The 9,800-nt window shown below is 36.0% G+C and overlaps 1 non-coding gene across 1 annotated transcript; it reads left to right on the top strand.

Moving 5' to 3' along the window:
* The first annotated feature begins 411 nt into the window (after positions 1-411).
* On the top strand, positions 412-518 carry LOC139887221 (small nucleolar RNA R71). Its single transcript, XR_011773060.1, has one exon. It is a non-coding gene; the product is annotated as a small nucleolar RNA R71 (small nucleolar RNA).
* The last annotated feature ends 9,282 nt before the right edge of the window (positions 519-9,800 follow it).

A 9,800-nucleotide genomic window follows, 5' to 3' on the forward strand; every position in this document is an offset into this window, starting at 1 on the left:
TTTGGTGGACGAGCTGGGTATTGAACGTAACAGACTGAACCGTTAGGATTTTCGTACTCAACTTGATATTCTTCAGTGGGTTGCGGGTTGGTACAATTTACACAAGCCTGAGCTTGGTTAACCTGCTGCAGTTGCGTCTTTAATTCTTCTAGCTGCTTAGCAAAAGATTCCATCTTATCCGTGAGAGATTTGATGGCCTCCGTTTGATTGTTAAGTGCGGAGAGCGGGGCAGATGATGATGTTGTTTCACCACTGTTCCAGTCATGATGATGCATCGTCATGTTCTCGAGCAATTCCCATGCTTCATCTGCGGTTTGGTTCATCAGATTCCCTTGAGCTGCTGCATCGATCGTCGTCCTATGATTTACCGTAAGACCATTGTAGAAGGTACAGATTTGGGCTGACCGTTCTAACTGGTGATTAGGGCACTTCTTCAGCAGGGTTTTAAAACGCTCCCATGCGGTATAAAGAGATTCATCATAACTTTGTTTGAAGTTAATGATGTCATTCTTTAGCTTGGTTTGTTTAGAAGGAGGGAAATATTTGGTCAGGAATTTAGTAGCCATCTCCGTCCATGACGTGATGGAATCTTTTTCCAGTCCTTCAAACCAAGTTTAAGCATGATGAGTGAGAGAATAGGGGAACAAGTATAGCCAGACTATATCTTGTCCTATCCCTGGCTGTTTGTTGGAGTTCGAAAGAGATATGAATTTATCAAGGTGAGAATTAGGATCTATATTCGGTAATCCATGAAACTGACAACTATTTTGAATGAGCTGGATGATGTGATGTTTTAATTCGAACGAGTGTCCTTGAATCTCTGGAAATCTGATCAGTCTTCCTCGACCTTCAATCGAGGGTTTGGTATTTTCTGCTAAAGTAACGTGTAACGCCATTTGGTTTCTGATTCTTGCTTCCTTGCGTGCTTTATAGATTATTGCGTCTGGATCAGGTACGAATAACAACTGCCCTGGTCTAGATCGGGTTTGGGTCATACACTGGGTATGCCTTTTTGTTTTTAATTTTTCGCAAATAAACTAAATTATAACAAGTTAAACTAATCTAATCTAAGGTAAGCTAAATTAATCTAATCGTAATCTAATCTAAGGTAATCTAAAGTATTCTAATTAACTAACTACTCTGTGGTGGAATATGTTTTTGGTTCCGGCTACTGATTCCCTGGTATTTCGGTAACAAAGCTCCGCACAAACTATCCAACAAACCAAGTGGCCAGGCCGACTACGGAGAGGCAGGATCCTTTTGGTCCCAATATAATTGGCGACTGTTCGGAAAATCCAATAACCAAGTCCGTGTATAATTGTTTTTCTTAGACACCACTAAATGCTTGTGAATAAGTTTGATTGAAACAATATTGCCTGATACCAGTTCCCCGGCAGCGGCGCCAAAAACTACAGTTCTTTTCGAGATATGGCCGAAACGGACGGTTTTAATTGCGCGGTGTCGTTAAGCCGCGGCTCGCCAGAATCAGCCACTCACGGGAAAGGGTACTAGTTTTAAATTTATATTTAGCGAGGCCTAAATCTTTCTACTCCTTATAAGCAAGGGAAGTATGACCTAGGGTCGTATTTTTGAGATATCAGTAACATCGAACCTATATTCTAACCTAAAATAGTTAGGGAGTAGTGAATATTTATTTTGGGATTTTCTAATTTATAAAGCAGATAAAGTAAATGCGATAAAATTTGTAATTCAGATAAGGTTAAAGTAAGTGCATACTATGACTTCGTCAGTTATTCTGCCGAGATTATGGAATGCTGGCTCATGAATAGGCAGAGGCCTTGAATTCATTACACTAGTCCTAAACGCCCCTGTCATAAGACATGTCACTGGGTAATGCGTTAGGCTTGAAGATTCTGAATAGACAGCAACGTCCCTTACCCCCGACGCCCGTGCAGTCTGACTACAGGCATACACGTTCAGACGACTCATCCAATTGAGCGACTCGGTTAGGTGACGTATTAACATTCCAAAATGGTCTAAACTTTCTTAAGCGTAATAGAATACATGGTTTACCATATCCGAGAGACGTGATGTGTTTCAATGCTTTCGTTAATGATTGGTAAAAGATAGTTAGGCCCTAAAAAGAGTTCAACCATAAGGAACACCATGGCCAAGTCAAGATGACTTCCACGAACACGTTCGGTTATCATAACGGTCCAATCCTTTATGTGTCTAAACAAATAGTTCCTTAATTAACTAAGAATCCCTCAAGCGGGGTGCAATACTTGAGACCGCGTTATGGTGCAGTGTACTGGTCAACACTAACCGTGTTCCATGGCCTTACTTAGTAGAGGTACAACTTACAACAACCGTTGTGCTTCAGCGTGCACGTACGAAGTTTATATGCTTGGTGACTACATTAGCATGGTCTGGGACCTACAATGTACTAAGGGTCTAGTCAGATGTTTCACTACGAAAGAGTCCTCAGTCGGAGTCCAAGGCTTGATAGACTTACTACAACCGGTGTGCCTCAGTCGATCTTACGTTGAATCCAAGAGACTTCTCTTACCAAGGGGTGACACATATAGTGTACTCTGAATCGGGGTTCGCGACTTCCCAATAACAGAGCCTATAACTGCGTTCTATTAGTTGGAAAAGCGATTGAGTTTAAAGCATAATCGGAAAGCATTTCGACAACATACACAAGCCATAATATTATTTCGGCATTATAACTGCTTACATCATAGCATACACTAAAGATAACTACTCGCTAATCATGGCAACAATATCATAAAACATTATATAAGATAAAGGATAGAAGTACCAGTAGATTAAACGAGTTCTGAATACAAAAGTGACAACTTCAAGACTCCAGACCGCTCCTAATACAATCTTCAGCGTTCTTCTCCGGGTACTAGGTTTCCCGCACAGAGTCGAAGGCCTTGAGAGTATGACTAATATTGTACAAGAGAGAGAAAGAAGTGAATTGAAGTGTGTGTTGGAATGAATGACAAAGACCCTTTAAATAGACTTGGAAAATAGCCAAATACGGTCGGCAGGCCGTTTGGCAGGTCGTATTTGGCAGGCCATTTTTGTGGCAGGCCGTTTGGAAACACGTTTGGTGGCACGAATATGGCAGGCCGTTTCCATACGGCAGGCCGTTTGGCAGGCCGTATGGCAGGCTGTTTTTGGCACCTGGTCAGCCTGAATTCCCTGGATCGTAACTTGATTTCTTGTCTTTCACCGTTGGTGTCAAAGCGAGGTGTATATAAAATAGTATTATTTTTGGTGCGAAAATACTATTAAATACGATACAATTTTACACAAGATATTTATTTATTTATAGAATGGATATACTTAAACCTTGCTACAACACTTATAGGCAGTGTACCTAATCGTACAGTAGTGTAGTTTTTAGTAAGTCCGGTTCGTTCCACAGGGAAATCTTTAAACAAAGCTCAACGCTATATTAGTTTACTTTTATAAAAATACAAATATATATATAAGTAATATTATTATTATAAAGGGGGGTTTTTACCGTTTAATGACCGGTTTGTCGATTTTAAGATTTTAGTCGCAGTTAAAACCTAATGTAAAATATAAAATAAATACAAGACTTAAATTAAAGCGTAAAGTAAATAACGATAATGAAATTGTGAATAATAAAAGTGCGATAAAATAAACTTGCGATAATTAAAAAGTACGATAATTAAAAGTGCGATTAAATAACAATAAATAAAAGTGCGATAATTAGAAGTGCAATTAAATATAAAATAAAGAAAATTAAATATGAAATAAAAGAATTATGCTTATTTAAACTTCCGTAATCATGATGTTTGACGTGTTGATTTTAGTTTTATGCCTATGGGTTAATTGTCCTTTGTCCTGGATTATTTAATATGTCCGTCTGGTTTTTGTCCATAACAGTCCATCAGTCATAAATATAAAGTGCGAGTGTCCTCATCAAATTATTCTTATACCCGAAGTTAAATATTCCAACTAATTGGGGATTCGAATTGTAACAAGGTTTTAATACTTTGTTTAATGAATACACCAGGTTATCGACTGCGTGTAAACCAAGGTTTTACTACTTTGTTAACAATTACACCAATTATCCCTGAATGTAATTTCACCCCTGTTTTAATTATTCTAGTGGCTATTAATCCATTCTCGTGTCCGGTTAAATGAACGATTATTCGTACATATAAATACCCCGCCCATCGTGTCCGATTGAGTGTATATGGTAATTTATAGGGACGCCCAATTGTAAATCTTTATATTAACATTAACAAACTTTCATTTAGTTAAACAAATATAAAGCCCATTAATAGCTCATAGTCTAATTTCCACAAGTGTCGTTCTTTTGTCCAAACCCCAATTATGGTACAAAGCCCAATTACCCAATTTTAGTAATTAGTCCAACATCATGATTACTTCGTTTTAAATAAGCATAATAATAACTTAGCTACGAGACATCAATATAAAAAGGTTGAACATAACTTACAATGATTTAAAAATAGCGTAGCGTTACACGGACAGAATTTCGACTTACACCCTTACAACATTCGCTAACATACCCTTATTATTAGAATTAAAATTAAAATTAAAATATAAATTATATATATATATATATATCGTATAGATAGAGAGATGAGAGAAAATAGAATATGAAAAATGATCAGAATTCGGTTTGCTTTATAGCCAGAGTTGAAATTTGAGGCTCCGCGACTCGCGGCATATTTTGCCTTCAAACTCCGCGAGTCGCGGAGTTTGAGATTCCAGCTCACACTTTGGAGTCTTTCTCTGCCGACGGTTTATTTATAAATATAATATATATATATATAATTAATATAATTAATTATATATTATATTATATTTATATACATAGTTAACTTGTAATTTTTAGTCCGTTGCGTCGAGCGTTGAGAGTTGACTCTGGTCCCGGTTCTGGATTTTCGAACGTCCTTGCGTACAATTTTATATTTTGTACTTTGCGTTTTGAATCTTGTACTCTTGTAATTTCGAGACGTTTCTTATCAATAATTGGAACCTTTTTGATTGTCTTTTGTACTTTTGAGCTTTTTGGTTGTTTGCGTCTTCAATTCGTCGAATCTGTCTTTTGTCTTCACCTTTTATTATTTAAACGAATATCTCTTGTAAATAGAACAATTGCAACTAAAAGCTTGTCTTTCTTGAGGAATAATGCTATGAAATATATGTTCGTTTTTAGCATTATCAAATATTCCCACACTTGAGCGTTGCTTGTCCTCAAGCAATATCGTCTTGAAATACTAGAATCACTTCTTTATTCTTCACACTTTGTAAATCAGTGATTTCTATACGGCGGTATAAACAATGGTAGTAACGATATGGTTTACAGTCCCACATGACTATAAAAATTTAGATCCATTAAGGAAATTGGATCTTTATGAAAACATTTGATCTTTTGAAAATTAAATCTAGTTTTTACCCTAGATAAGTTTTCCGGAATAACCCTTTACCGGTGTTTGCAAAATATTTTTGTGGGTTTGGTGGGTTTTAGATTTGAAAATTTTAGCTCAAAACTTGCTGTTTTGTGTCACCCACTTGCTAACCTTGTATTTGGAAAGCAACACGTCCAGTTTACTTGTCCCGTATATTACCTTTCGGTAAACTACCGTCCGGTTGTAAAGGAAAGCGTTGAACAAGCAACTGTTAAGGCAATGTCCCGTGACATGCTTTTGATTATGGTCTATAACGTGTCGGACGCAATTACTATCCTTGGTAGGAGCAATAGTAAAGCTCACCCTTATAATTTTTCGGTCTGGCACAAGGTCCTGTCTTTGACCACTATTCAACCACCGTTCTTACGGTTGACACCCGATTTAGTTCAGGTGACCTAATGAATTCCAGGTGAATTCCTAGGATTTTACGTTCAATGGTAATGAACGCATTGAAAATAGGGTTTTCAGAAAACAAATCGGTTTGTAATTTTTGATCAAAATATTTTCTCGTTTAAGCTCGAGTTTAGATATCATCGAATTCCATGAGTTTGTAATTCTCAATCTTTAAGGTCAATCTCTAGGATTGAGTAATATCAGTTTTAAAAGCTGATTTTTAATCTTTAAGGAGATTATCCTTTCTGGGGATCTGATTCATTAGTCTTATCCAGCTAATTTGCATGGTGCCCCCCCATTATACGAGATAAATCCTTCTCATGGTTAGGATAAATCTGACCACTTGGCGACCCTGTTTAATGCTGAGGTCCGTGGATTTCCTGCTGATTTTAGTGATGACTTTTCTAGATTTTTCGTCAACCTACAGCTGGTCTGGACGACAACTTCATGACCTAAATCAAGAAGCGCGTGTCTTTTTCGGAAGACTTTACTTCCTTTTAGTGATGGAATTGATTCATCGTGTAGATCCATCTCTTCTTTTCTTTCATCGGGTAAAACAGTTTAGTTTAGTTCAAAGCAAAAGTATTTTCAGTTATTTGTTACAGATATATGTGACATATGTTTAAAATAACTTGGTAAATTTTCCCGCACTTGGCTTTTATTTTCCTTTTTATCGTCCTCTATTCCATTTTAAATGAATTTTGACATTTTAGTTTGTTTCTTAATTTATGTTCTTTCTGAGATAACAATAATTTCGGTGTTAAAACCTAGTTTTATCGTTCATAAATATGTATAAACATGATTTGAATTCATTTAATTGAAAAATTTTACTAGAATTAGGTAGTCAGTATATAAGACTAGGGCTGTTCTTTTTTATCAGAGAGCACTAGATTCTAATACAACTACTGCTTTACTAGTATTTTTAATGGTAACCAAGTGTATAAAGTAAAAAATTTTTAAAATCCGAAAGAATTTAACCCCTTCCCACACTTAAGATCTTGCAATGCCCTCATTTGCAAGAAATCAGTAACAATTTAAATTATTGAGGGTGATTTGTGTGAAAATGATTAAATTTTTACCAAAGTTTCCAAATATATTGGCGTTTGTTTGCTGAATGATAAATGGTGCACATCATTTGTTCATTCCGTCTTGTTGTTATTTCACATATATTTTGCATCTTGTCGTCAAAATTAGTTGCTTTTGCTGAACTTAATGCCAGTCTTTGAAAATGCGTTGTTTTACCCTGTTGTGTACATAAGATAAACTGCAAACATATATACATATTTTTGAAGTTTGGTATATTACCCCACATTCAAAAATTATTAAAATCTAAGAATAAAAGTTAGATAATTATAAAAATGATTACAATATTAACAAAAATATTAAATGTATCAATAATTACAAATTACAAAATAAAAAAAAAATAATAATAAGTAAACTAAGGATGATATTGGTACCAATAGGGGTTCCAGGCATAACCATAAGTGCTATAGAATGCTTCGGCAGGGTCATACGTAGGATATGGTGGCTGCATCTCTATAGACCAAGGAGGGAAGATGGGTTTTGGTGTAGGAATATAGTTTCTACCTATATGTTGGCAATGAGCTATGATTTGGTTCTGATGAACTTGCCAATCTTCAAATGCTCTCTGTCTAGCATTTTCGTATTCCTGAGAAGCTATAAACCTATGCATTTCTTGCATCTCATTCCCCCCTCCTACATTACCTTGCTGCTGGTTTCTCTCCACCTGTGGATATCTACCATGGTATCGTACTGCGGCGTTATTTCGCCTCTTCAAAACTTTCGCACCATGGTATACATTTAAACCTATAGTATCGCGGGGTTCCGGCTCTTCTAGTAATAATCCCCCCGACTTATATCCACACCGAGATATTCACCAATCAAAGTAATAAAAATACCACCTCCTATTATGCTATGCGGTCGCATCCCCCGAACCATAGCTGATAAATAATAACCCACACAATATGGTATACTTACAGCGCTTTGTGGGTCTCGAATACACATATGGTAAAACAAATCCTGTTCATTTACTTTTTCTTTGTTCTTACCCCTTTGTGTAATCGAATTAGCTAAAAACCTATGTATCACTCTTAATTCGGCTCTATCTATATCCAAATAAGAGTAATTTCCCCCTTTGAAATGGTGATGGCTTGTCATTTGACTCCACACACCGTGTGTATCAAAATTCTCATCTATCTTTCTACCGTTTAGTATCAATCCTCTACAATCGGCAGACGCTAACTCCTCAGGCGTATATATACGTAAAGCCTGAGCCATGTCCAGTAAAGACATGTGGCGCATCGAACCGCCTAACAAAAATCTAATAAAAGAACGATCGGTTAAACTAGCTACCCGATCATTCAACTCTATACTACATAACAATTCTTCACACCATACTTTATATACAGGTCTACGTATGGTGAATAAACATACCCAGTCATTAAAAGAAGAATTACCATACCTCTGTACAAGTAATTCCCTAATTGGCCCGGCCAATTCTACAGCTTCTAAGGGTCCCCATTCTATGACCCTCGGTACCTCAACAACCTTGGAATGAAGAGTATGCAAACCCCGTTGATATTTTGGATAATCTATCCAAAGTCTGTCAAATCTCAGGTTCGGGTGCAACTCTTCCAAGTGCATATCGGAAAAAGTCATGACTGGATGAGGTACATCCTGCTTGTAGTAGTTATCCACCTCCTGTTGTTCCAAATTCTCAGCAGGAGCATTGCGGGCTTGGGATGAAGATTCACCCCTTTCATTCTGCAAAACACATCAAACACAAATTTTGTGCATCCAAATATGCATTAGTGTCAGCAAAATCATCAATCAAAATAATTACAATGACATTATCAATTTATATCAAACTTAAGCTCATTTTCATATTTTCATCAAATCTACACTTTTTCAAATAAGCATATACGAAAATGTTCGCCAAGTTCATAAGCATTCAACTCAAATAACATGTCAAAATAATCATTACTAGCAATTAAACAAGTCTCAAATGGCATTATCTTTCAAAAATCAAGTTCATGAATTTTAGACTTGAAAAAGTCCACTTTAATTCTCAAAATCATGTTTAGGCTCAAAGTTTGGATCATTTAACTACCTAAACATGTTACACTACTTAATTTAGCAACAATTCATGACAAAAATCGGCCATAACCTGTTTATATCAAAAAGCCCCAAATTTGCTCAAGAACACAAACCCTAGATTACTCAAAATTTGAAGTTTAAGGCTTCTAATCATGTTAAATAGCATCAATCTAGGTTATACAAGCATAATACATAAACAATTTTAGTCTAATTACACTAAAAAGCATCAAAATCAAATTGGGGAAAAAATTGCTCAAGAACATCAAATTTCGAATTAAATGGTGTTTAGGTGTAGAAATTTACCGTTTTTCTTGAGTAATTCTTAGATAGCATCCTTCTCAACATGATTTTAGCAAAAAATTTGGTGATTAACGGTTAAAAATTGGGATTTTTGGGGGTGTTTTTCGGGTTTTTCGGGTCTATTTTCGCAGCAGTTTTTGAGTTTTTGGAGTGTGAAACTGAGCTGTTGCAGCTCTTATTTTTTTCTGTAATCCGGTCTCTCCGCGAGTCGCGGGGATTAACCCTCCAAACTCCGCGAGTCCCGGAGTTTGGTTTTTTTTTTTTTTTTTTTTTTTTTTATAATCATTAACTTATTAAAACAATTAAGTAATTAATTTTAAAATTTTGTTTCCCTTGTTATTTAGGACGAGGTCGTTTCGGATCGATGTCCTAGTCCGTCCTTCGACAAAATTTTAAAATTTGTCTTTTTGTAGCGATTGTTTTAAAAGCTAAGATTTTTGGGTTTTTTCAATGTTTTTGGCATACTTTAATTCAATAAGATTAAAAATAATGATAATAAAAGTTCTCGTCCCTCCCTTGGGTAAAGCAATTTCGGTTCAAAGACCT

Source organism: Rutidosis leptorrhynchoides, chromosome 1 (genome assembly GCF_046630445.1).
Source record: "Rutidosis leptorrhynchoides isolate AG116_Rl617_1_P2 chromosome 1, CSIRO_AGI_Rlap_v1, whole genome shotgun sequence".
NCBI classification, from domain to species: Eukaryota; Viridiplantae; Streptophyta; class Magnoliopsida; order Asterales; family Asteraceae; genus Rutidosis; species Rutidosis leptorrhynchoides.